The following is a 27795-nucleotide window of genomic DNA, read 5'->3' on the forward strand; positions in this document are numbered from 1 at the left end:
GTTAGGAAACATTGTTTCTTCCCATTTCCCTTCTCTTCTCTCCTCCTTCTCATACATGCTGTCTGCTGAACTATCAAGGCTTTTGATAAAAATGTACCCTATCTCATCAGTTTGTACCAGCCAGGTGTGTATGCATTCTTTAAAGACAGTTGGATTGACAAATTGACAATATATTAATATTGTGCTATAAAATAAGAGCCACAAGTATTCTAATTGCACTTACAATTTTGTAAGTATTACGGCTGAAATGAGAAGAAGCTTAAAACTAATGCCAGAAAGCAGCAGGAATATAAACCTCAGTCGGAGGTTTGCTCCCTACCTAGATAACATCAGCAAAGTGTTTGTCACTCACTACAGCTGACAGTAGGATTAGAACTGTGATTAAAGACTTTATCCAAAGCCCTTTGTAGGTTACTTGAATTCTTTCCATTGACTCCAGTGATGTTTAGACCCTTTGCTTCTCGCTCTCTCTTTAATGAATTTGTGCATGCTGTTAAACATTTCAGACATTTCAGTTTATTATTTGAGTTGTGTTAGTACATAAAACATCATAATTAGTCTAGGGGCTGTTCTGAACTACATAACATTTTATTCTGAATTGAACTGAAATGCAGTTGTAATATTGGATAATAAAAGTAACAGCTGATTTATGAAGAAAAGTGACTGAAATTGCTTTTGTTTGTTGTTTATTTATTTATTTAAAATATTTGTATCCTGCCGTATATCATTAAGATCTCAGGGCGGCATACAGATAAAATCAATTTAAACAGTAGAAAACAATAAATAATTTAAATACCTAAAACATATTAAACCATTAAGCTAATACCAATTAAAATCTAAAACAATAAAACAGTGTGCTACTTTAGGGAATGCATTTAGCCCTCAAAGGCTTTGGTAAAAAGCCATGTTTTTACTTTGCGCCAAAATGAAATCAAAGTCTGCACTAATCAGGCCTCCATAGGGAGGGCATTCCACAACTGGGGTGCCATAGAAGAGAAGGCCCTCTCCCACATCCCACCATAGTGTATGTCTCGCACTGGTGAGGCGCAGAGGAGAGCCCCTCCAATAGATCTCAGTTCTTGGGCAGGAATATATAGGGAGAGGCGCTCTATCGAATATCAAGGTCTCAAGCTGCTTAGGGCTTTAAGTATCATCTGGGTTTACATACACCCAGAAGCTAAGGAGCTGTTGTTTCAAATAAAACAATACACACATGTACCTCCTCCAAATGACAACATCAGTTTTAATTAACCATGGGGCATTTATTGTACATAATACATACTGAGGTACCACTAATTAATTTTACTCCTTTAATAGAGACTTTACATTAGTGCTGCAACCAAATTACATGAAATAGATTTTTTAATATAAAATATGATACTTCATTAAAGGATTTTTTTGTGACTGAATGCTTACCATATCTATGAGGTCACTATGAACCTTAAAAGATCATTGAGTGCTCATGGTGGCTGTGGAAAGAAGAAACATTTAATATTTTATTTATTTGTATGTTTTCTTATAGGTTTACTTATATTGTCCTTCAATCATATTCCCAGGGCAGTTTACAAGAAAGAATGATGAAAATGTATATGCAAACAAAACATAATAACATTTATTCTTTATATTATGCTGCAAAAATCAAAGGCTGTACAAAAGTTAAAGCATATGATGAACCCTGTTACAGGGTTCATCTGGTCTAACAGGACCAGAAATGGAAGGGGAAAGGAAAGGAAGGGGCAGAGGGAATTAGGTAGCAAAGGCTTGCGTAAGCAAATAAGTCTTCAGGGGCTGTTTTTTTAAAAAAAAAAAATAGTGAGGGGGCAGACCTAATGCCTGTAGGCAAAACATTCTAGAGATATGACACAGCAAATGAAAAAAGAGACATGAAACTGAAGATGTCAGTTCAGAAAGGCTCAGAAAGTAACAAAAAACATTGGTGGTAGAATCATGGGGGAAGCACAAGAAGAAGAGAAGAAAATAAGTAGTAAAGTAATGGAGCCATGTATAAGCACATATAAATTTGAAATGAATATGATAAAGAAAATGAAGCTAATTAAGAGAAAATAATAGAGAACTATGGGGAAAATGATGAGTAGAACACATAAGCAAACAACAGTGTTAAAAAAAGAAGGAAGAGGTTGTAGAAGATCAGAAAGAGGAGCTATGACAGTAGAAAGAATTAGGGAATAAGGGCGCAATCCAATGCATGTTTGGACATAAAAGTCTTACAACTCCCATCATTCCCCATCCAGCCATGCTGGCTGGGGAATGCTGGGAGTTGTAGGATTTTCTTCTGTCTAAACATGCATAGGATTATGCCCTAAAGCAATATTTTGACAGTGTCTGTAGAAAGAATGACATTCTTTTTGAACTACTAAGAAGCTGAAAATAGCAAGACTTTAGCTGGGGCCTGAATGAAAGATTAAAAGGAAAGCGAAGAGTAATTTTTAAACTATTCATTTTAAAACAATTCTCTGGTAATTTAAAAGCATGGAATAAAAACTGCAACAAAGTAAATAGCAAGACGAATTTCTTATGGACTCAAACCCCGAAAGGACCGCTATTAATAAAACAGTATGCAGAGCCTTGTGCATATTCAAGGCTGTTAAATGATCAGAGTGTATTTAACGTATTGCTGCTGTCCAGGTAGTGGTGTTGGGCTTTTAAAAGCTTCATCCCATTAAAAACATCTGTAATAAGTTGACTTTTAAAAAACAAAAAATAATAATCAAAATGACAACTGAAAACAATAAATCTTTCAAAAGAAACTGATAGCAAACTAAAAAGCACTGGCCATTTAGCAGCAGCCCTCTTCTGATACGCATTATGTAAATCTGCTTATTTTTACTACTTCACTCCACCAGATTCAAATACGAACCAGGCCACTGTCTTCAAACCGAACCAAATCCCAATATTTGCAAACATTAATCGAAAAAAATATCTGGAGTTTAGCTGAAGGAATAAGTACCATTGCACATTTAACTTCCCTTGTATTTGTGTTACATTATTTTGCCAAAGATAATCACCTGATATGGTGAGGCGGAATCCACAAAAAGGAAGGCTTTTAAAGGCACATCTCCTGTACAACATGTTTACAAACAGATTGTGTGCATGCAGAGATTCATGCACATTTCCACTTCTCCTGGATTGAGATTGGGATTAGGCTCACAGAGTTTATCAGATGGCTGGCTTGGTCAGTTCTGTGTCAGTGATAGCAAGAGGACTTAATGCCAGAGGATGAGATACAGTAGATAGGATATAACAGGTGCTAACTAAAATAACAGCTTTTTTCTATGGGATAGCGTATTGGTTAAGATGAATAATATAAGTGGAAGCACTATCTTTTACTACAGCTATGTTCAATAAAGTTGATCAATTATCCATGTTGACATTCAGTTCCAATACCACAGGGTAGGAAACCTTGGAAGGTCCAGGAGCCAATTCCAGCTACCACACCACTGGCAAAAATGTTTGCTACCAAAAAAATTCAAGCTAAATTTGGCCTTCCAAAGCTCCATAGTGGTTTGCTAGCAACTTTCAGTAGGAAACCACTGATATTTTTGCTGCTGCTGCACCACTGGCAGAGGGGGCTGAACAGAAGGACTGAGGGGAGGGGCACTCATGCAGCCTGTGGGCTATGTGTTGCCCACCCCTGTTATACAGGCACCACTCCCAGATAAATGGACTCTCAATCTAAGCTGATGTGTGACACAGATGCTTAGGGACAAAGGGTTGTATCCAGTAAGCGCCTTCTGCAGGCACTAAAGACTTCTGACGGTGGAACAGAGAGGGTTGGGGAACCATCCAGAGCTGATTTGGGGGGCAGTAGTGGGGAGGGGAGGAAGGGAAAGTCCCATTGTATACGTGGAACTCGTTACATGATTTTGGATCTTGCCTAAAGAATTAAATAGACAATTTAATGCAGGAGTAAAATCCAACCTAATGGGATTTACGTTAAACTGACTTAGTCCCATTCATTTCAATGGGTCTACTCTAAGTAGGATTCCCAGGTCGCCAACTACCAAGCTGAGCCTTTGGATTCAAAATAGCCTATAGGGCATGTAGCAATTTACCAGTTATCATATGATTTTAGACCATGTCAGGTCCATATTAGCAAACTGCAGTCTGTCTAAAAGTGTTCTTAGTCTGTTCTGTGTTCTGTGCCTCAATCACTTTTACAACACAAACCTTTTCATGTTAACGTGGAAGTAGATCCCACTGTATTCAATGTGGCTCATTTAAGTGTACATAGGATTGCAACCACAATCTTAAATCTTCCACGGCTGCTGTGATATCCAAATTGAAACCACACTTTTGATTCCCAAATCCCCATGTGTCTCCTCCAGGGATCAAAATGAATTGGTATACTCAGATGACCTGACCAGACTATGAAATCTTGCCATTCACCTAATGCCCAAGTGGATATGTTGAAGTAGCCCTAAATTAAGACCCACTGAAGCCCAGTTAACTTCAGGACTATTTGGGAACAAGTGTTGTTGGGGTTTCTGCTAAGATCATTTACTTTCTTCTTTTTCTTTTTTCAATCAAGTAAGAATATGCCATTTTTCTGTCAGTTATATTTGTGAAAGCCTTGTTTTATGAATGTAGCAGGAAGCAAAATGATCTTTGGTACTGTCAGTCTACACATGTGTTCAAGAGTAAGGTGTAATGCTCAAATAATTTTCCTTCTGCTCTTCAGTGTAAGAAGATGCAGTAGCATTCAGCAGCTTCTTGCAGTTCTTTTTGTGTCCGTTGTTCTGTGACCGGTAGGACCGTATCATTCATATATAGCATAAGATCAAAGATGCAAGGCTGCAAAGGTTTCAGATTTAACCAGTGACCTTTAAACTGTTACTGCCAGACTGGTTATGTACCTGTCTTTTCCATTAGTGTAATGTTTATTTATGTATTTGAGGTTATGCCACTCTATACCTTCTCGTTTTTCAAACAGAGAAATAATATGGTCACATTTCACCTGCCTTATGCATGTTTTAAACAGCACATCTCTGCAACAATATAGTGTTGTGTTACAATAAATATGTACAGCTGCTGCATTTCTGCTAACTGATAGGTCTTTGTGGTCACTTCATTTATGGCTTGGATTTCCTAATGGATTGTACTAGGCAGACTTTTCTTCTCTACCCTGACTAAGAAGCGCAGCAGACAGCAGTAAGCACTTAGGCTTGTCGGGAAAAAAAAATGGAATAGAAGGAATATTAATTTATGCATCAAAAATAAAAATGCATAACTGATAAATCTCTTATTACCAGGTGTTATGTGAACAATCGGGACTTAATCTACATTTACATTTTTAAACACCTCCACAGGTCAGGATATGCCTCAAATATATTTAGCACATTTTCTGTCCATTTACAAATACTAATTTGAGTCAGATTATTTATGACAACCACCTGGAAATCGTTTTAAAGTACCTCCAATATCAAAAACACACATTTTATTTATTTTATTTATTTATTTCATTTCTATACCACCCAATAGCCGAAGCTCTCTGGCGGTTCACAAAAATTAAAACCAAACAGCACACAATAAAACAATTTAAAATATATAGAACATTAAAACCACAATATAACAATACAACCACAATAAAACCTAGCAGCAGTGCAGGAGTTTAAAATACAGATTTAAAACACCAAAGATAAAAATTTAGAAAGCTAAAATGCTAAAATGCCTGGGAAAATAAAAAGGTCTTCACCTGGCGCCGAAAGGAATACAATGTAGGTGCCAGGCGAACCTCACCAGGGAGCTCATTCCAGAGCCGGGGTGCCACAGCAGAAAAAGCCCTCCTCCTAGTAGCCACCCGCCTCACTTCCTTTGGCAGGGGCTCACGGAGAAGGGCCGCTGACGATGATCTTAAGGTCCAGGCAGGCACATATGGGAGGAGGCGATCCTTCAGGTAACCTGGCCCCAAGCCGTTAAGGGCTTTGAATGTTAACACCAGCACTTTGAATCGGGCCCGGAAATGGACTGGCAGCCAGTGCAGCTGGAAAAGTACTGGCGTAATATGAGCTCGCAGGCCAGTCCCTGTTAACAATCTTGCTGCCCTATTTTGGACCAGCTGAAGTTTCCGGACTGTTTTCAAAGGCAGCCCCACGTATAACACATTGCAGTAATCCAGACGAGAAGTTATCAGAGCATGGATAACTGTAGCTAGGCTATCTCTGTCCAGATAAGGGCGTAGTTGGTATACCAGCCTAAGCTGATAAAAAGTGCTCCGTGCCACTGAGTTCACCTGTGCCTCAAGTGACAGTTCTGGATCCAAGAGCACCCCCAAACTACGAACGTGATCCTTTAGGGGGAGTGCAACCCCCTCCAGAACAGGTTGAATATAAAACACATGCTGCAACTGTGGAGCCATTCCCGAATGCAGCATACAAACAACAAAATCCAATGTCACCTGAGCAGATTTCGAGTCATGCAGCTGGACTTTCCCTTCTTTTCCTTCCCCCTGCAGCTCTTGCACCACACAAAAACTGCTCTGGAGAGTCCTCTGGAGCAGATTTGGGGGATGCAGGGAGCTGCAGGTGGGAGGGAATCACCCCCTCCCTGTTTCACTGATGGAAGCCATTCTGTTGGTGGGAGAGGTTAGGTTAATATTCGGATATCACATCATGAATAGGCCACACTCCAGTCAAATTAAGATCCCATGGGAGAGTTAATTAGTAGAACTAAGAACTGCTTAACTTTGGCTGAATAATTCTCAGAGCCTTGATACAAGAATGACAAATACCAGCTAACCACAAAAACAGTTTGCATAAGAATATCAGTATTTATTTAATCTACACTGATTTAGATGGTGCAGAGTATTTTTCCATAGCCTTTATTGTTCCTTTGCATTTTGATGGGTCTTGCTGAAAATCAGGCCTGGTGGGCAGGAATTCTTTTATTTGAAAAGCTATGCACAGATAAAAGTTCTGCTTTGTTTTTTATTACAAGAATTACTCTAAACTCCTAACTTTGAAGCTGCAGAGGTGGGTGGGTTTGTCTGAACAGTTGCAGAATAATCCCTCCCATCTCCAGAGTTGGTGGAGTCTGCTATCGTATGGGGCTGCCTTTGAGAATATTATAGAAACTCCTGTTAATGCAAAGTGCTTCTGCTCACCTATTAACAGTTTCAAGTTGGCATACTCCTATATCTCATATTTTGAAAGATCCTCACTAGCTGCCAATTCATTTCTGGACCCAATTTACAATGCTGGTTTTGACCTTTAAAGCCCTAAAATGGCCTATGTCTTGCTAGCCGATGTCCTGCTGGAAGTAAACTGACAAGTGATTTTTCAATTGTGTAACATGGTAGTCAGCTATCATAATTTCACTTTGATGTTTTCATTAGCTGCTTCAGTTCTTATGTCAGGATTGCGTGAGGAAAATTTGAACCCCAAAGGTTTAATCATGAGGAAACAAAGCTGTGTGTAAAAGAAATGTTATTTTAAAAGACATTTTGGGCTGGAATATTTATGTTAGTAGGACACATACTGTATTCTATACTGTGCAAATACTGTCTACAAACAAATTGAGTATGTGCAAACAAAACGGCTTCTTGAAAATTAACGTGTGATGATGATGCATCAAATTATATTGCATGGTATAATCTGTTTTGCATTCAGTTGCATTTGAAAAATAACAAGCTAACTCATAAATAGATAATGATATAATGATGCATAGCAATCTGTTTTGCGGAATCTGTTTTGAGGAATCTTTTTCTAATCGGAGTTCACTGCCATGATGAATAAGGATATATAGATATCAATAGTGCCTGGAGAAAATATAGGATATTGTTGATCAGAAAAAATACTGAAATTGCTGAAGAAGCCATCTCAGACTTAGATGTAAAGCCTAAGAAGCCCTAAGGAATATTTATATCCTTAATAAGCCAACAAATAATGACACAGTTTTGACTGCAAGTATTCATTTGGAAACCTGAACATTTTGATTTGCAAAATGACATTCTCCATAAAAGTTTGGTTAATTGTAGATAATTATAGCTCACTCACCTAACTGTAAAAAGCTCAAGCTTTAGGACTGTTTTTCTTGTGATTTCATTTTTTAAATAAGCTTTTCACACCCATGGGAATATGCAGAGAACCAATCAATATGTTTTCTTGTCGTTTCACCCTGTTTTAATTAGGTGTTGGAAAAGGACACAGCAGTACATGTGGTCAGCCTACTTAGTATGGAATTTCATTTACAAATTTTGTGGAGGTGTAATTTAAGAGCTAGCTTCTTGCCTCTTATAGGAATGGTGTGTTTATATAGTGTAGTTTTAACTTTACAATCTGAAGCAATAGCTGTGTATCTAAAGGTTGAAGGATGCGTTTCAAGGTTTATGGATGAAATAAATGACAGACTGGAATACAAACATCTTAATATTTCTTCTGTGTTCACATGCATCCTACTCCCTTTCTGCTTGCCCTCATACTTCTTCCTTCCCTTTTCCTCCCCCTGCCTCACCATAGTTACTATTACCTTTGCAGAAACTTGAGTTTTCTGTTATTTCCAAAGTGGCAAAGAACACTCAAATTAAATATGTTTGAATATATCACATTTCCTATATTTACTTGCTCCCTAGGTATTTAATATAGCAGGGCCTTTTACTATGAGTTCCAAAGAAATTTACTTCTTTAGGTTATATCCATGAATGAGTTTAGGGATATCCAAGGTAACCTTGCCCATACAAAAATTCTAGATGAGCACAATGTCTGTCTTCCTCAAGCTACTTCTGGCTGGCTGTGTCCCAGTGAATCTGTGTGTGTCTTCTCTAGCAAAAGCTTTCCCTGCTGTTTCACTCTTATCTGTTAAATAAAGCATTATATTTTTCTATGCTTCCAGTAGATTTTCCCATAGGAGCTTCTAGGCTGGGCTCTTTTATTACTTACATGATCTCTCAGGTGGGTCCATTGGAATTGCAGAAGTGAAGGCATTTTCATTCTATCAGTCTTTCTCTCTGTTCCTGGCTGAGATGATGTCTCTTAAATCTAACCTTAAGAGGCTGGAGTATAGTTGTTTTCAGAGAATAAACAGTGCAAACCAGAAATGTGTCTGCCTGCGATAGCAAGGACATTTTCCCCAATTAACTGTAGAGGGTGAAATACAATTTTGTTAACAAGTGGAGATGGAAAACAAGGTTCACTGAGGAGATGGAAAACAAGGTTCTAAATCATGACCCTAAATATTGTAAGAGGCAGAAATATCAGGAATGTACACAAATAATTCTAACTTGCAAAGGTTAAGAGCCCATGGGAGGACAATATTTTTGGACTGATCCACATAATCCATTTTAGGCTTAATTTCAAACTGGGATGACGTTTTCATCAGTAGCCTCATTTGAATTAGTATGCAGTAACCAGTCATTGGCAAATGTATGCTGTGTCCAGCCGCAGAACATCTGTGACCACTAGCAGCTGCATTATTTCTTAGTACAGAAGATATTCGAGTGCATTCTGGTGCCAGTCTTCATGTCAAGAATATTGTTTCAAGTGCTAGGAGGCTCCAGGCATTATCCTTTTCAGGTTCAGGTTCCTTGGGTATCTACAGGATTGGAGATTTGTGGTATTTTTTGTAATATCTGTGTACTTATGAACACAGATTGATCAAGGCGGAAATCAAGAAGACACTGGTTGATCAGATATATAGACAGGCCATGATGGTTGAAAAGCAGCATCAGACCCTCAAACAATGTGATACCCTGGCAAATTCCAGGGCTGTTTATCAGCAACCAGCTCCAGATTTCAAACTTTAAAATTGCTGAATACTCCAAGCAAACCTGATGCTCCTACTCAGGGTAGAAGGACGTACTACCTTGGCAAATGTATGCTCCCTAATGAGCATTTGCTTGAGGCGGGTGTATATGTGTAGGGGAGACTTCACTGGCTCAGTGGGCAGTATCCAGTACTACTGCTGCACCTCCACTTGTTCTTTTGCACCGACATGACCAACTACTAGCACAACTAGTTCATTTCTGGAATGGGATAGGTCTGTGGAGCTCCCTTCTGCAAGTGCCACTGACCTACCCCATTCTGGAAATGAGTGTTTTGGTTTGTTTCAGGTTGGTCCAGGATCTGCTAGCTTCCTGTTGTGCTAGCAGTGCCAGTGGGTCCCTCTAGCATGTGGGCATTGTTGGATACTGCCCAGTCCTTCCCATGCCCATCATTTACCCATCTGGAGCCCAACTGGTGGTGGCGGGGGCATGGGGATAACTGGGGGTTATTTAAGTTATGTTTCATTATGTTAATGTTTGTTGTAAGCAATCTTGAGTGTGTTTTGAACAGAAAGATAGGAATGAATGAATGAAGGAATACATAAAAATGGCAGGAAAGAATTGGCAGCTGGAGGAAGGGCTATCTAATCCCACTCGCCAGTCTTCCCTTCGAAATATCCCCCAGGACCATACTGGCTTTACAAAGTACAAACAGCATTAGGAAACTGGTGGTCACGTCATAACATGTAGTTCTGCTCTCAGGCAGATATGTGTGACATCCCTAGCTGTCCTTGATTGCCCATTAATTAATCTGATGTTATTGTTAGTAGCCAAACTGTGCCAAAGCTAAAGGATAACTCAAATGGTTGCTCTGAATTGAGAAGCTGAGCTAATTGAAAAAATTGAAGCAACGTTGAGGTAATGGTAAAACAAACCCAGAATGCATTCTTGATTCCTCAGACTCGGTTTCTGGAAGACTAGGGTAGGATGCAGCTTCTCTGCTATTATAGAGAGAACTGTGGGATTTTGCAAATCTGCTAGTTTCCTATCTGTATGTTAAAACAACAACAATATAAGATTTCTAACTTGCTTATCAAAGTTTCCTTAGTAGTAATTAGTTCTACTCAACATACTGCATTTTTTGGATTGACTGATGCCACCAGCATGGCTTTATCAGAGGTAACTGGCAGAACAGAGTCCTCATAAGTATGTGCATGCTTAGTGGACAGTTTATTGTCCATCTGCTGCCACTTAACAACCTAAATTTGAATCAAATTCTCATTGTTCAGACGATTAGCAGGTATCCAATGCAATTAAAAAGCATGTTCCTTTTTAATTATAACCATTATGTTGTATTGCATCAGTCATGTTGGATTCTGGCATCATTGCTTCTATAGAGATGAATATGCTAATTATGACTTAAAATCTGACCATCTCCTTCAAGCAGTGGGACCTATGTTACATGCAAATTGATCAGAAGAATCCATTGTCTGAGGTTTATGCTCTACATGACAGTGACAGGCTAATTTTGAAATACAAGACTGCCTTTATAAAATCTAAAACAGGGAGTGGGTGTGATATAATGCATGAAAGGGGCACATGGGTAGGGGGTTCTGAAGCCTTCCCACTACTTCATCCTCAGAAGCCCTTTTTATCTCACCAGGCCTTCAGGACCCCAAAATGAGCCTGACTGAGATAAAAGCATAGGAACATAGGAAGCTGTCTTATACTGGGTCAGTCAAACCCTCGGTCAATCTAGCCCAGTATTGTTGATACTGACTGACAGCAGCTCTCCAGGTTTTCAGGCAGGATTCTTTCCTTCCCCTGCTAGCAGGGATTGAACCTGGGACCTTCTTCATGCAAATCAGGTGCTCTACCACTGACGGATTCATCTTATGGAGCTTTTATCCTGCTATTGAGATGGCTCGCTCTTGGAGGTTTGCGGGCTCTTTAGATGACACTGTTACCCTCCAGGTTGTCTCCTTCCATTTCCTCCAGGCTATCTCGTGTTTTCCCCAAATGCAAAAAATGTGGTATTTTTTCCAGCCCATGGAAATGGAGTGCCATGACCTCCTGTGAAATTCTCCAATAGCAGAAGAAACTGCTGTGTCTGCCAGCTGTGGGCATTTGTTTTCAGTTGCTGGGGGCACGGTCAAGATGAGATTTGACAGGAGAGAGGGCAAGAATCGCCTGCCTCTGCATTGCTTAGTTGGAGGGAGAAGAGGGTAAAATGCCTCCTTAAAACAAAGAGAGACACGTCTGATCCCCCACCCCACCAAGCTCAGAAGCAACGTCCTCTGTTGTTTCATAGCATCCTATTAAGTTCAGTGGGGCTTACTCCCAAGTAAGTGTGCCGAGGGTTCCAGACTTACAGGGTGATCTTATGTCTACTCAGATGTAAGTCCCATTGAGTTCAGTGCAGCTTACTCCCACATAAATGTGCCAAGGGTTGCAGACTACAGCACAATCTTACATTTTATGTCTACTCAGAAGTAAGTCAGAGGTTTCCTGGGCACTGCAAGAAAACAGCACAGGAGAAGTTAAGCTATGAAGACAAGACTCCCCCCTCCTTCCTTTGCACACATGCCAGGGAGGGAGGAAGGCACTCCCTCAGTTCAAACCAGTGGCTGCTGTGTAAAGAAGCCCTTCCTAATCCCACAAAGAAACGGAAAGCAGGAAGCTCCAGAAAAGATGTGGGTTTTTGCGCAGTTTTTGCTTAATGTAGAAACACCCTGAATCACAGCCTTTTCTCAAGCATCTGGGGGGAGAGGTTGCAGAGGGAAAGGTGATGATGGGGAGATCAGCATTCCTACCCACTGACACTTTATATCACACCTTTCCCCTTGTTCACCAGACATATGTAGTTTGGACCCAAAAGGCTCCTAAATCAGTTGCTAACAACAGCAGCAATAACAATAACCCTAGCCAGGGATAGGTTTTGTTTACATACAAGCACAGTGATGAAATAATTGCATTCAGCTCTAAAAATGTTCACTGCTATATTTTATCTCTAGTTTTATTGTGATTTAATGTGGAGCTGCTGAGTCAGATCTCACTGATAGAATTCTGCAGAAAAACCATGCATGTAAGAAGACCATTATACACTTGCTTAGTTCTTGAAGTGACTAAAAGTTTTCTTTGGTACCAGTAGAAGTTATTTTCTAAGCTTAACTGCTGTGTGTGTATGTGTGTGTGTGAGAGAGAGAGAAATGTGATTTGAGAGGCTCACAGTGTACAGGGAGGGTAAGGTTAACCTGGAAATCCCCCCCCCCCCCCGCATGGCAATTAACGTAGAACAAACCTCCCAGTGGCACCAATTGAAGTACTTTTCCTAAGCTTCACATTGGGACTGTGTGATTTTGGGGGAGGGGTTTTCAACACATGAGGAAGGGAGGATTACCCCTTCCCTCCTCAGTTGTGATCCACCCTGAACCCCTCCCCCCAGTCCTGGCAATTAAGTTTAGAAAAAAATCTTCCATTCAAACCAATAGACACCCAGTGCTCTTGGAAAGAGATCTGGGGCTCTGGAAAATAGGTTTGGTGCCAGAGCCCCATGAGCCCAGGCCTAGCAATGCCCCTCCATCACAATTCCCTCTAGTACGTAAGAAATTGCATTGATGCTACAATCAACTTCATGGCCCCATGTCTGCATCTTCCTAAAAAAACCCACACCCACTCAGGAGACTTGATAACAACATTGGATCACACTGCAGAATTTTCCTATACTCGTCTAACTCTGCTCCCCACGGAAAATGGGATTAATATCACTGGGCTATTTTGCAGGGTTGGCATAACCCACATTCCCTCAGCCACCCCCCTGCCTTCTGGACTATATAGATGTAATAATGCTGAACATCATTTGCATTCATTGTCAGGGTATTTTTTTATATTTACGAACTCAGATTTTTAAAAAGAATTATTAATAAGTCCTGAGTTAGAACGATCATGAGCTCTTGTCTTTGGTGCTGTAGCTTCTTTTTCGGTAGACACAGTACTTTCCACTCTCAGCTACACTAACATCCTGGCTTTCTGAATTGTTTTTATGAGGCAGCAATCACTTCCCACCCAGGAATCCCTCCCCACCCGCCACTGAAAAATAAACCAGGAAGGTCCATCTCCAGTCAGTGGATGTGTCAATCATTGCTATGACTTCATTCATTAACTAAAACAGTGAAAGGTGGGAGCTGACTCATTTTGCTTACAAAATGAATGGGCGGAATAATGGCTGCACATTGTGCCTCATATCTCGGGTTCTACAAAGGCTAGAAACTTGCTTTAAAAAAAAAAATCAAATTCAGAACCTGGTGATGATGGTTCATTCATAATCCCTGGATAATAATAATAATAATAATAATCCATTTATTATTAATAATCCATAATAATCCAAGGATTACCCCTGCCAGATGCCCCCCTTTACCATCTTCCAGATGCCCATGGCTTGTTGTCATTGTTGGTGTAATACAGGATCCAGCATGTTAAGCTGTTCAGTTTTTTTAATTTAAAAAGATGGTGATTTAAAAACAACAACCCAACAACAATTTGCTAGCTATTTTTACCAGAAAGATCAGAGGAAAGGGAAGCTGATCATTTTTTGTTTTAACAGCCAAGTATATTTCCCTTAATTTATCATTTTTTATAGTTTGCTTATGCAAAAGCTAAAACTGAAGGTTTCTTCAGAAGTGAATGCTTCTTCCCCCTTGAGAGAAAGCTTAGTCTAGATTCAGAGATTGGTATAAATGTATCCAGTTTACTGAGATGAAGGAAGCCTTACACCAGTCCTGAATGGGATCCAGTGAAACCACAGGAATCTTAAGGGAGTCTGAGTAGCTGTGACTAACATTTCAAGAGGTGTAAACAGAGTCAAGTAGCAGGAAGGTATATGTATATAGGAAGCTGCCGTATATCAAATCACACCATTGGTCATTTAGCTCAGTATTGTCTACATGCTGCCAGCTGCTCTCCAGGTTTCAGGCAGGAGTCTTTCCCAGCCCTGTCGGAGATACCAGGGACTGAATTTGGCATCTCCTGTTTGCAGCGCATGCACTCTCCCACTCAGCTGTGGCTCTTCACCATAGAAAAAGGCAGTCCTTTTTAGCACCAGATAGTTTTCTATCCAGAATGAAATATGCTTTGAAGTCTATACTGTTGTATCTGATACTGTAGCTTCCAATGCTGCTTTGAATGGAAATTCAGTCCTTCATTAGAGAAACATTAACTTGCTTGCCAGATAAATTCAGTTGGACTGCTGTTTATAATAAACACCACTTGCGCATCTCCAAAACAGAGGAAAAAAGAAGATACTGAGTTCAATCCAAAGTTAGTTCTACTTAGAGCAGACTCATTGAAATGGATGGGACTTAAGTCACTCACCCCATTCATTTTAATAAAGTAGGACTAACATTGGATTTAGTCCTAACTGGGACTAACACTGGATTTAACCCACAGATTTGCAGAACATTTCCATATGCTAATGTATATATATAGATGCACATTTAGAAATAATAACTATGATTTAAATAAACAAACAAACATCTTACCATAGTGGGGAAGACTGTGGGGCAACTTCAAGACTCCTGCACTCCATTCTTACAGTTCTTTATCTTTAAACCAGACTTGGACTTAAAGCTGTCATGCTTCTTTACTAGCAATTTTTAGATGAGGTTGTGACCAAGGGCAGTGCTACATGTGAGAGGGCCCAGGACAAGGTAACCTCTGGAGGATCCCATACCATTCTGGTGTGTCCCTTCCCTGCAACTACCAACCATATTCCTTTCCCTGGAAGGCTTCCAAGCCCTGATGCAACAGGGTCCATAGGCATTCTGGGGAAAGGAATATAGTGGGTGGCTGAAGTCTTGGCTGGTGTTTGGCAGCACACTGACTGTGCTGGTAAAAAGGACGAAGAAAAGAAGACGACCAGCATTAGCCTCAGTGGGCCCTTCAGAGTCCATTGTTGTTCAGTCGTTCAGTCGTGTCCGACTCTTCATGACCCCATGGACCATAGCACGCCAGGCCTTCCTGTCCTGCGCTCTCTCCTGGAGTGTGCTCAAGTTCATATTTATTGCATCGGTGATACTGTCTAGCCATCTCATCCTCTGCCGTCCCCTTCTCCTTTTGCCTTCAGTCTTTCCCAGCATCAGGGTCTTTTCCAGAGAGTTTTCTCTTCGCATTAGGTGGCCAAAATATTTGAGCTTCAGCTTCAGTATCTGTCCTTCCAATGAGCACTCAGGGTTGCTTTCCTTTAGGATGGACTGATTTGACCTCCTTGCAGTCCAGGGGACTCGTAAGAGTCTTGTCCAGCACCACAGTTCGAAAGCATCAATTCTTCGGCGCTCAGCCTTCCTTCGGCACTCAGCCTTCCAGCTCTCACAGCCATACATTGCTACTGGGAAAACCATAGCTTTGATTAGACGGACCTTTGTCGGCAAGGTGATGTCTCTGCTTCTTACTATGCTGTCTAGGTTTGCCATAGCTTTCCTCCCAAGGAGCAAGCGTCTTTTAATTTCATGGCTACAGTCACCATCTGCGGTGATCTTGGAGCCCAAGAAAGTAAAATATGTCACTGCTTCCATTTCTTCCCCTTCTATATGCCAGGAAGTGATGGGGCCAGATGCCATGATCTTCGTTTTTTTAATGTTGAGTTTCAAACCAGCTTTTGCACTCTCCTCTTTCACCCTCAACAAGAGGCTCTTTAGATCCTCTTCGCTTTCTGCCATTAGGGTGGTATCGTCTGCATATCGGAGGTTGTTGATAATTCTCCCAGCAATCTTAATTCCGACCTCTGATTCATCCAACCCGGCGTTTCTCATGATGTACTCTGCATATAAGTTAAATAAGCAGGGTGACAATATGCAGACTTGTCGTGCTCCTTTCCCAATTTTGAACCACTCGGTTGTTCCATGTCTGGTTCTTACTGTTGCTTCTTGACCCTCGTACAGGTTTCTCAGGAGACAGGTAAGGTGGTCTGGTATTCCCATCACTTTAAGAATTTGTCACAGTTTGTTGTGATCCACACAATCAAAGGCTTTAGCATAGTCAATGAAGCAGAAATAGACATTTTTCTGGAATTCTCTTGCTTTCTCCATGATCCAGCGAAAGTTGGCGATTTGATCTCTAGTTCCTCTGCCTCTTCGAAACCCCACTTGTACTTCCGGTAGTTCTCGGTTCGCATACTGCTGAAGCCTAGCTTGTAGGATTTTGAGCATTACCTTGCTGGCATGTGAAATGAACGCAATTGTGCGGTAGTTTGAACACTCTTTGGCGTTGCCCTTCTTTGGAATTGGAATGTAAACTGACCTTTTCCAGTCTTGCGGCCATTGTTGAGTGTTCCAAATTTGTTGGCATATTGAATGCAGCACTTTAACAGCATCATCTTCTAGGATTTTAAATAGCTCAGCTGGAAGACTGTCATCTCCGCTAGCTTTGTTGTTACTAATGCTTCCTAAGGCCCACTTGACTTCACTCTCGAGGATGTCTGGCTCAAGTTCAGTGACCGCACTCTCATGGCTATCAGGGACATTCAGATCTTTCCTGTATAGTTCTTCTGTGTATTCTTTCCACCTCTTCTTAATCTCATCTGCTTCTGTTAGGTCCCTGCTTTCTTTGTCCTTTATCATGCCCGTCTTTGCACAAAACGTTCCCTTGAGATCTCCAATTTTCTTGAAGAGATCTCTAGTCTTTCCCATTCTGTTGTTTTTCTCGATTTATTTGCATTGTTCATTTAAGAAGGCCTTCTTGTCTCTCCTTGCTATTCTCTGGAACTCTGCATTCAGTTGGATAGATCTTCCCCTTTCTCCCTTTCTTTTCGCTTCCCTTGTTTCCTCAGCTACTTGTAAAGCCTCATCAGACAGCTACTTTGCTTTCTTGCACTTCTTTTTCTTTGGGATGGATTGAGTTGCTGCCTCCTGAACAATGTTACGGACCTCCGTCCATAGTTCCTCAGGCACTCTGTCTATCAGGTCTAATCCCTGAAATCTATTCCTCACCTCCACTGTATATTCATAAGGGATATGATTTAGGTCATACCTGAATGGTTTAGTGGTTTTCCCTACGTTCTTCAATTTCAGCCGAAATTTTGCAACAAGAAGCTCATGATCTGCGCCACAGTCAGCTCCAGGTCTTGTTTTTACTGACTGTATACAGCTTCTCCATCTTTGGCTGCAAAGGACATAATCCATCTGATTTCGATATTGACCATCTGGTGATGTCCATGTGTAGAGTCGTCTCTTGTGCTGTTGGAAAAGAGTGTTGCTATGATCAGCGTGTTCTCTTGGCAAAACTCTATTAGCTTTTGTCCTGCTTCATTTTGTACACCAAGGCCATGCCTGCCTGTTATCCCGGTGATTTCTTGAATTCCTACTTTAGCATTCCAGTCCCCTGTGATGAAGAGGACATCTTTTTTTGGTGTTAGTTCTAGAAGGTGTTGTAGGTCTTCATAGAACCGATCAACCTCAGCTTCTTCGGCATCAGTGGTTGGGGCATAGACTTGAATTACTGTGATGTTGAATGGTTTGCCTTGGATTCATACTGAGATCATTCTATCGTTTTTAAGATTGTACCCCAGTACTGCTTTTCCCACCCTTTTGTTGACTATGAGTGCTACTCCATTTCTTCTAAGGGATTCTTGCCCACAGTAGTAGATATGATGGTCACCTGAATTAAATTCGCCCATGCCTGTCCATTTTAGTTCACTGATTCCCAAGATGTCGATGTTCAATCTTGCCATCTCATGTTTGACCACCTCCAGCTTACCTTGATTCATTGATCTGACATTCCAGGTTCCTAAACAATATTGATCTTTACAGCATCGGATTTTCTTTTCACCACCAGACACATCCACAGCTGAGTGTCCTTTCGGCTTTGGCCCAGCCGCTTCACTCTTTCTGGCGCTACTTGGAAATACCCTCTGCTCTTTCCCAGTAGTATATTGGACACCTTCCGACCTGAGGGGCTCATCTTCCGGCGTCCTCTCTTTTAGCCTTGTGATACGTTCCATGGGGTTTTCTTGGGAAGAATACTGGAGTGGGTTGCCATTTCCTTCTCCAGTGGACCACATTTTGTCAGAACTCTCTGCCATGACCTGTCCATCTTGGGTGGCCCTGCACGGCATAGCTTATGGCTTCACTGAGTTACGCAAGCCCCTTCGCCACAACAAGGCAGTGATCCATGAAGGGGTCAGAGTCCATAGGTCCAGGCATTTCCCCATCTTTGTCAGGTGTTGACACTGGGCCTGTTTGTGACAATTCTGGAAATTTCTAAGGTTTCAAATCTTTTGGTTTATTCCTCCCCCTGCACCCAAGAGAGATCCATGCCCTGCATGGTAGCAATTTGTATGCATGCTGTTGAAGAGTACCTTACCTGGGCACTAGCTAGAATGATGTTGTGCTACTGTAAGCCAATGCCTGCACAGCATAACTAGTGCTTGCTAGGGCAATGAGAGCTAGTGTGGTGTAGTGCCTAGAGTGTTGGACTGGGAGTTGGGAGATCCATGTTCTAGTTCCCATTCAGCCATGGAAGCTCACTGGGTGACTTTGGGCCAGAGACTGACTCTCAGCCCAACCCACCTCATAGGGTTGTTGTTGTGAGGATAAAATGGAGGAGGAGAAGGAGAATGTTCACCACCCTGGGTTCCTTAAAGAGGAAAAAAGGTGGGATAATAAATAAATAAATGAATGAATGAATAAAAAGCAGTGATTTGCTGCAGAAATTTGACAAGGCTACCAAATTTTGGCAGGAAATCACCACTTTTCCCTATTGCCCTAGCGAGCTCTAGTTACATTGCACATGCATTGGTTTATACCAGTACAACGTCATTGGCGCTAGCGTTGGGGTATAGTTGGATACCACCCATTATCTGCAGGAGGAGTGAAAGGTCCTAACTCCTTTGGGATCACACAAGAGCAGCCTCTTAACTTCAGAATCTTGTTTAGCCTCATGTGATGGACCTTGAGATCGAAAGTCATCCTTAAAGCTAACAAAGGATGGACAACTTTTAAAAGTCTGAAAAACAGCAAATAAAGGATTAACAGAAAGGAACTTTTCCAAAACCTAAAGTGATGAAAGGAACACTGAATCACACTGGAGGCTATTTAAGAATAACGTATTAGAGGCACAGATGGTCCACATACCTCTGAGCAAAGAAAAAGTAAAAAGGGAGAGTAAATATGCCATAGTTAAGCTTAGAAATCCAGACATTTAAAGGGACATTGTCAACTTAAATCACACCTCTTGGGGAAAATTTGTTACCTACTACTGTGACAAATAACACCTGCGAATGCAGAAACTAAAAGAAATTAGATTTTTAAAAAATGTGTTCTATTTTCTGTTTCCTTACTTTGGCAAAGATCCCAAACACACTAGAACAGTAAGAGTATTTCTAGCAAATCTTTTGCATATTTGGATGCTTTTTTCTTTGTGTTTGGCCTTTTTCAGGTTCACCTGAAAATTTAATGGAATGTGGAATGTAGAGGGGGGTGGGGGGTGAAAACTTTGTTGTTGTTGTTCAGTCGTTCAGTCGTGTCCGACTCTTCGTGACCCCATGGACCATAGCACGCCAGGCCTTCCTGTCCTGCGCTCTCTCCCGGAGTGTGCTCAAGTTCATATTCATTGCATCCGTGATGCTATCTAGCCATCTCATCCTCTGCCGTCCCCTTCTCCTTTTGCCTTCAGTCTTTCCCAGCATCAGGGTCTTATCCAGAGAGTTTTCTCTTCGCATTAGGTGGCCAAAATATTGGAGCTTCAGCTTCAGTATCTGTCCTTCCAATGAGCAGTCAGGGTTGATTTCCTTTAGGATGGACTGATTTGACCTCCTTGCAGTCCAGGGGACTCGTAAGAGTCTTCTCCAGCACCACAGTTCGAAAGCATCAATTCTTCGGCGCTCAGCCTTCCTTATAGTCCAGCTCTCACAGCCATACATTACTACTGGGAAAACCATAGCTTTGATTAGACGGACCTTTGTCGGCAAGGTGATGTCTCTGCTTCTTACTATGCTGTCTAGGTTTGCCATAGCTTTCCTCCCAAGGAGCAAGCGTCTTTTAATTTCATGGCTACAGTCACCATCTGCGGTGATCTTGGAGCCCAAGAAAGTAAAATCTGTCACTGCTTCCATTTCTTCCCCTTCTATATGCCAGGAAGTGATAGGGCCAGATGACATGATCTTAGTTTTTTTAATGTTGAGTTTCAAACCAGCTTTTGCACTCTCCTCTTTCACCCTCAACAAGAGGCTCTTTAGATCCTCTTCGCTTTCTGCCATTAGGGTGGTATCGTCTGCATATCGGAGGTTGTTGATAATTCTCCCGGCAATCTTAATTCCGACCTCTGATTCATCCAATCCGGCATTTCTCATGATGTACTCTGCATATAAGTTAAATAAGCAGGGTGACAATATGCAGCCTTGTCGTACTCCTTTCCCAATTTTGAACCAATCGGTTGTTCCATGTCTGGTTCTTACTGTTGCTTCTTGACCCTCGTACAGGTTTCTCAGGAGACAGGTAAGGTGGTCTGGTACTCCCATCACTTTAAGAATTTGCCATAGTTTGTTGTGATCCACACAATCAAAGGCTTTAGCGTAGTCAATGAAGCAGAAATAGACGTTTTTCTGGAATTCTCTTGCTTTCTCCATGATGCAGCGAATGTTGGCGATTTGATCTCTAGTTCCTCTGCCTCTTCGAAACCCAGCTTGTACTTCCGGTAGTCCTCGGTTCGCATACTGCTGAAGCCTAGCTTGTAGGATTTTGAGCATCACCTTGCTGGCATGTGAAATGAGTGCAATTGTGCGGTAGTTTGAACACTCTTTGGCGTTGCCCTTCTTTGGAATTGGAATGTAAACTGACCTTTTCCAGTCTTGTGGCCACTGTTGAGTGTTCCAGATTTGTTGGCATATTGAATGCAGCACTTTAACAGCATCATCTTTTAGGATTTTAAATAGCTCAGCTGGGAGACTGTCATCTCCGCTAGCTTTGTTGTTACTAATGCTTCCTAAGGCCCACTTGACTTCACTCTCGAGGATGTCCGGCTCAAGTTCAGTGACCGCACTATCATGGCTATCAGGGACATTCAGATCTTTCCTGTATAGTTCTTCTGTGTATTCTTGCCACCTCTTCTTAATCTCATCTGCTTCTGTTAGGTCCCTGCCTTCTATGTCCTTTATCATGCCCGTCTTTGCACAAAACGTACCCTTGAGATCTCCAATTTTCTTGAAGAGATCTCTAGTCTTTCCCATTCTGTTGTTTTCCTCGATTTCTTTGCATTGTTCATTTAAGAAGGCCTTCTTGTCTCTCCTTGCTATTCTCTGGAACTCTGCATTCAGTTGGGTATATCTTCCCCTTTCTCCCTTGCTTTTCGCTTCCCTTCTTTCGTGAGCTACTTGTAAAGCCTCATCAGACAGCCACTTGGCTTTCTTGCATTTCTTTTTCTTTGGGACGGATTTTGTTGCTGCCTCCTGAACAATGTTACGGACCTCCGTCCATAGTTCCTCAGGCACTCTGTCTATCAGGTCTAATCCCTGAAATCTATTCCTCACCTCCACTGTATATTCATCAGGGATATGATTTAGGGTGAAAACTACTCATACTAAAACTACAGTAGATTATTAGAAGGTTAAAAGGAAAAAAACCTGTGTCCATGAAAGCTTAATTCAGAATAAGTTTGTTAGTCTTTAAAGTGCCACAAGAATCTTGTTTGGTTTTGCTGCAACAAACTAATACGGTCACCCCTCTGGACATAATTTAGTGCTATGTGTGCAGATGGAGAGGAGCCTGCACAAAGTGCTGGGCTCATGCACTCCACCCTGACCTCTCCTCCTCCCATGTGACCAGGAGGAGGAATACGCCAGAATTCAATTTTGCTTTAGCTTCTTGTTACAGGCAAAGCAGGGATCATGGTTTAAAATAAACTCAAGACTCCTAAACAATTCAGTAAAGCAACCCAGAGTTAACTGATGGCTTGTTTAGCAATTGACTAGTTCCTGGTTCAGCCATAATGACAAGCCAGATATCTGCTGAAGTAAAATTGGATTCTTGTTTATTCCTCCTCCCTGTCAGACTAGAGGAGGAGAGGAGAATGGGGAGCATGCAAGTTCAAGGTTCCACAGAGGTTTCTTCCAGCTCATGCACATACTACTAATTCATGGTTTAGCTTTACATGCAAATGTGGCCAGTGTAAATAAACTGAGTGCTGGTGCGAATAGCAAGTGGGTAAACAAACCAGGGATATCTGAACCCAGGATTATGGTTAATTGCATCACAAAAAAGACACAATCATGTGCCAACTTTAAACCAGGGTTTGCTGTTGAATATAAATTCTGGCTTGTTTGGGAACAATCACCCATAATCTTAGGCTTGGTCATCACACTGGGCTACCTATGCCTAATTTATTTATATGGTTGTACAAGTGGGAGGAGCAAAATGGGAGTGAATAGGCACACAGCTTGTTCACATTATGGTTTATATATTTCAGGATTCCTGATTTAAAGTGATATTGCCATATTACAGCATTACTGTATGTTGTTATAAACATTAAAAACATGGAAAATCAACCATATTCAGGAAAACAAATATGTGCTTTTGATAATGTCAGTATTCCTGTCTGCAGAAATTTGCCCACAAAGACTCACAGTTAAAACCTTTTCTTGAAATAGCTCATCCTGTGAAATATTTAACTGAAAGCTGGCTCTCTAGATTTGTTCCACTTGCATGGCACAAGCATCCGCATACGTTTCAAGGTAATAGAAAGGAATGTGGTTCTGTACATGGGAACATTGCAGGACGGCTTCCATGGTTACTGTTTTTGTTACTAGAGTTTTGGTTTGTTTGCCCCCCCTTTTTTTACTTGAAAGACTAGCTACTCTTACACTAATTTTGGAGGAAATTCAGCAGTATGGCTACATTGTTCTCATATCAAGTATGAAGGACTTTGGGAATAAAATACCAGTGCCCATAGAAGTATTCAGTCCAGCAGATTCAGTTTAAAAATCCATGGCTTTTGCTGTTTTTAAGTACACTAAATGTGAACTTTGTTCAGGTTATGCTTCGTAATTACTTCATTTATTTCACACTGGATATGAAAAAGCCACAGACAAAATCAGTTAGAACTGGTGTGCTTTTCCTATAGCTTACTGTCATATGTTAGTGGCTCATTACAACTCTAAACATTAATAATACAAATTAGAGTGTCAAGAAGACTGTATTTTTAGACAGTTGTTTTTCATATATATATTAATGTCATTGGTAAAAAGATGCTCTTATTTAAAGCAACATTTGCATATGAATTCACCTGCCAAAAGCAAGGGAGTCTGATATTGGAAAAACTATCCGTGTTCAACAGCTTTAATTTAATTAGGTTGTAAATTAGTTTATCATAGTTAGCTATGTCATAATATCTTTCAATTTTGCCCAGTACTTCAAGATTACAGGGCACATCTCTAAAAGTTTATAAAGGGTGCTTCCAGATAAGGCCTTATGTTGCTGTCACCCTGCCTGCCTCACTCACAGATGTATACAGGGGGACCAGACATTGTTGTCTTATATTTGCGACCGTCCAGAGTTTTCTGCTTTTTCCTTAATGCAGAAAATCTGTTAAGGAGAAAAAGATGGAACAGTGGCACAATACCTTGCAATTGCTAGTGCTAGGAGCCTTCCATCTGGAAGCACGCGTGTGTGCGCACACACACGTCTATGAATATAAACAGAAATCTGCAAGGTACCACTGGATCCGTGTTTTATTCCTGGGGTCCCAACATGAAATATGATGCTCATGAACACTTCCCTTGCTGCCCACCACTCCCTGTCCTCCTGATTTTATTTTTAAAAAATATTTGTAACATTAATTTAAAGGGGAAAAGACACAACCTGGGAGGCTGGCTTCACTGAAAAGTGAAGCATCAGTTACCAGCACCATCTTTATTTCTTAGAATGTCTGAGCCCCATGTAAGACTCAGAGACATCCTTAGAAAATAAAAATGGCAGGTGGCTACAGCCCAGCCCTTTGTTTCAAGGCATAGCCAGCCACTCAGGGGGAAAAAGGGTATGCTGGGTTTGGTTGAAAGTGTCCTGCAGGACTAGAGGGGTGTGTTTGTGGGGAGTGGGGCAGCATTTTTCTTGTGTGTATGTATGTTTCTCTGAGCACCACCAGTTTGCCTGCTGTGAAATTAGTATTTTGTTGTGCAATGTGGGGACAAATATGTGATTTGGTATTTGGGCATCAGACCCCACTACTGTTTTGTAATCAGTTTCTTGGCCATGTTACTTGTCCCTGAGCCTTATCAATTTGCAAATTCTGTGAAATGGGTACTGGAGGAGAAAACCAGGGGCTCAAATGAGTGTTTTTTTGTTTTGGAGCTCAGACTCCACCTCTCCCTTGTTACTTAGGTTCTTGGGCAAGTTACTTTTCTTTTAGCCTCACCACTTCGCCTTCTGGGAAATGGGTATTTTGTATCTAGCCACACCCGCCATGGCAGCCATTTTGTGAGAACACCTGCAACACTCTCAAAATTCCAGATATGTCCACTGGCTCAAAAAGGTTTTATTCCATTGTATGAACTTGAAACTTGTTTTAAAAAGTTACTTCAATGATATTTATATTTCAGTGAAATGTTAGATCTGATGCAGGGAACATCTGTGAATGTTTTGTATCTCATGTTCTGAGTCAGTGTGAGTGTCCCCATCTTTTTCCTTATCTAGTGTTTGGGAATGGTTCAAGCTCATACTAAAGAGGGTTACATATACGCTTGACTGTTGGAGCCTTGAAGCAGGGTAAGCAAACCTGACATGCACAGAAACTTGCACATAAAACTAATTTCTGTTAATATTTCAGTGCAACTGACCCCCAGGCAATTGTGCATAAGTGTGTATCCTTAAAGGTATAAGCGCCTTTTGTCATTTGGGAGATGGCAACTCTATATTTGGGAAGAACTGATGGCAATACATATATGTACCATTTCTAATCTTCAGAAGGGCTCAAAGTCCTCCACAGTTGTTGCCTCGAAGTCTTTTGTGCCTTTGAATGGAGATCACACATGTGTGATGAAATTGCAATCTGTTCCTATGCATGTTCACTTAGAAGTAAGTCTCACTGTGTTTAATAGGGCTTACTGTGAAATAACTGTGTATCGGATTGCAGCTATGTTGTTACTTGGAAGGAAGAAGGGAAGTTGCCAAAAAATACGTCTGGTGAATAACTCCCGAAGGAGAACCAGACAGTTTCCCTCTCTACTTAATATTCTTCTTACTTTTATCACAGATTAAAAGTTAACAGTTTAGAAGTGACAAAAAAGGTTATACAGAAAGGATTAGGCATAAAAAACATAGTTTGCTATATAATTATTAATTTGTACTCAGCAGTACATTATTATTTAGTCTTTGTACATTTAAATACACCATTGGGTGAAATGCAATGACGTGCAAAGAGTCTTCTGCTTGTGCAAAAAGGGACTTTCCCTTCTTGTCCTCCCTCTGCAGCCCCTTACATCCCCCCTGAAATCTGCTGCAGAGTATTCCCCAACCCACTGAGCAGATTTTAAGGGTGCATAGGAGTTAGGTGGAATTGACTCCATCTCCATTCTGCTGATGGAAACTGCTCTATCAGTGGAAAGGGTTAATCGGAGACAACCCATTGTATGCATTTTGAAGATTGATACTCTGCCTTTCAGTGGAAAGATCATCAAGGTAGCTTACATCAGACTGTAATAATATAAGAAACAAACAAATCCACACATGCACAGCTCGGGGGCCCTTAGTCCTCTGCAGGGTGGGGCCATAGGGTGCTTTTTTTCCAGTTCTGCAGTCCCTGGGCAACTGGCAGTTGAAGCAGAGAATTCTTTCGGGTAGGAAGGGAGAGTAAGCTCCCTGCAGCTCCTTCGGTATGATTATAAGCATATTCTGATATTCATTTATGTAGGATTTAGAGCACTGCTACTAAACAGTTTTGTTCTTTATACTACTGAAATTCTAAAGAGTACTCTTGAAAGTTTTTCACCCATCCATCTTCAGTGTACTATTAACAATGATCACAGATAGGATTCTGTTTCAACTACGGTTGCTAATTGTATCTTAAACTTCAAATTTCCAATCACCTATGAAGAGTCTTACTGAAGATTTGGGTCTTTATTCATGACAATTCATTTTTAATTCATGAAGCAAACAAACAACAAATTATTTTGATGTTCGCTAATTCTGATGTTAGGTCTTTGTTTGGTATCCTCCTAGGTTGCAATCCTTGAGAACTGAAATGTAAGCCAAGTACATTATTTTAGAAAAGGAATTCAGTACTATTTTAAAGGACCTCTGTGAGAATTATTTCTATTTCTTAAGAAATGCATACTCTCCTACATAACTGTCATGAAAGTCCTCCTGCTATTTCTTTTGCAGAGTGGAAATGAACATTGTTTTCTTTCTCTGCACAGGTGTTAATCAATGATTCACAGCCCTGGACATATCCCACAGCAGGAAATATTTTAAAGTAATTTTGCTTCATTTAGTAACAACAGGTTGTAGCTAATGTTAGGCTAGCGGAAAAGGTGCATGTGCTGTTGTTTCCTTAGCAGTTATGTAAGTGCTAGTGGAACAGCACAACTAGCACAAGCAACATCTAACCTAATGAGGCCATAATGAGTTGTGCAACATCATGTGCAATGGCTTGTGAAACCACTTGTGCTACAACTTGCACAACTGGAATCAAAGTATTGGATTTGACACTTGCACAAGGATGAAAACAGGGTTTCCACAAACAGTAGAAGCTTTGCTACTAGTGGAATGACACCATTGAATAGAACCCAATATCTAGAGGGTCATAGGTTGCCCACCCTGATCTATTTGCAAGAGATATTCTGAAAACTGGCTCTACTTGATAACAATTAAAATACAGGGGTTGTGTTTCCACCAGTGATTTACTCCAACCTGGCTGCGCGGTAAGATCTCTGTATTTCCGTGACATCACAGCCATTCAGCACCAGCCCCACATTTTATCTCTGAAAAAGTGCTTCTTCTGAGACTGCTTATAGTCTGACTTTTCCAGCTTACCATGGCTCCATTACTGACCTGTTTCTGCAATCGCACTGGGTCTAGTATCATAGTCCTGCCCATGGGGGA

At 41.0% G+C, this 27795-nt stretch overlaps 1 protein-coding gene across 3 annotated transcripts in view; it reads left to right on the plus strand.

Moving 5' to 3' along the window:
* Positions 1–27795, plus strand: part of SOBP (sine oculis binding protein homolog) — a 226740-nt gene that overhangs the window by 58880 nt on the left and 140065 nt on the right. The gene's annotated exons all lie outside the window — the stretch shown is intronic.

Source organism: Heloderma suspectum, chromosome 1, assembly GCF_057233095.1.
Source record: "Heloderma suspectum isolate Gila_16-S chromosome 1, 16-S_ref, whole genome shotgun sequence".
NCBI classification, from domain to species: domain Eukaryota; kingdom Metazoa; phylum Chordata; class Lepidosauria; order Squamata; family Helodermatidae; genus Heloderma; species Heloderma suspectum.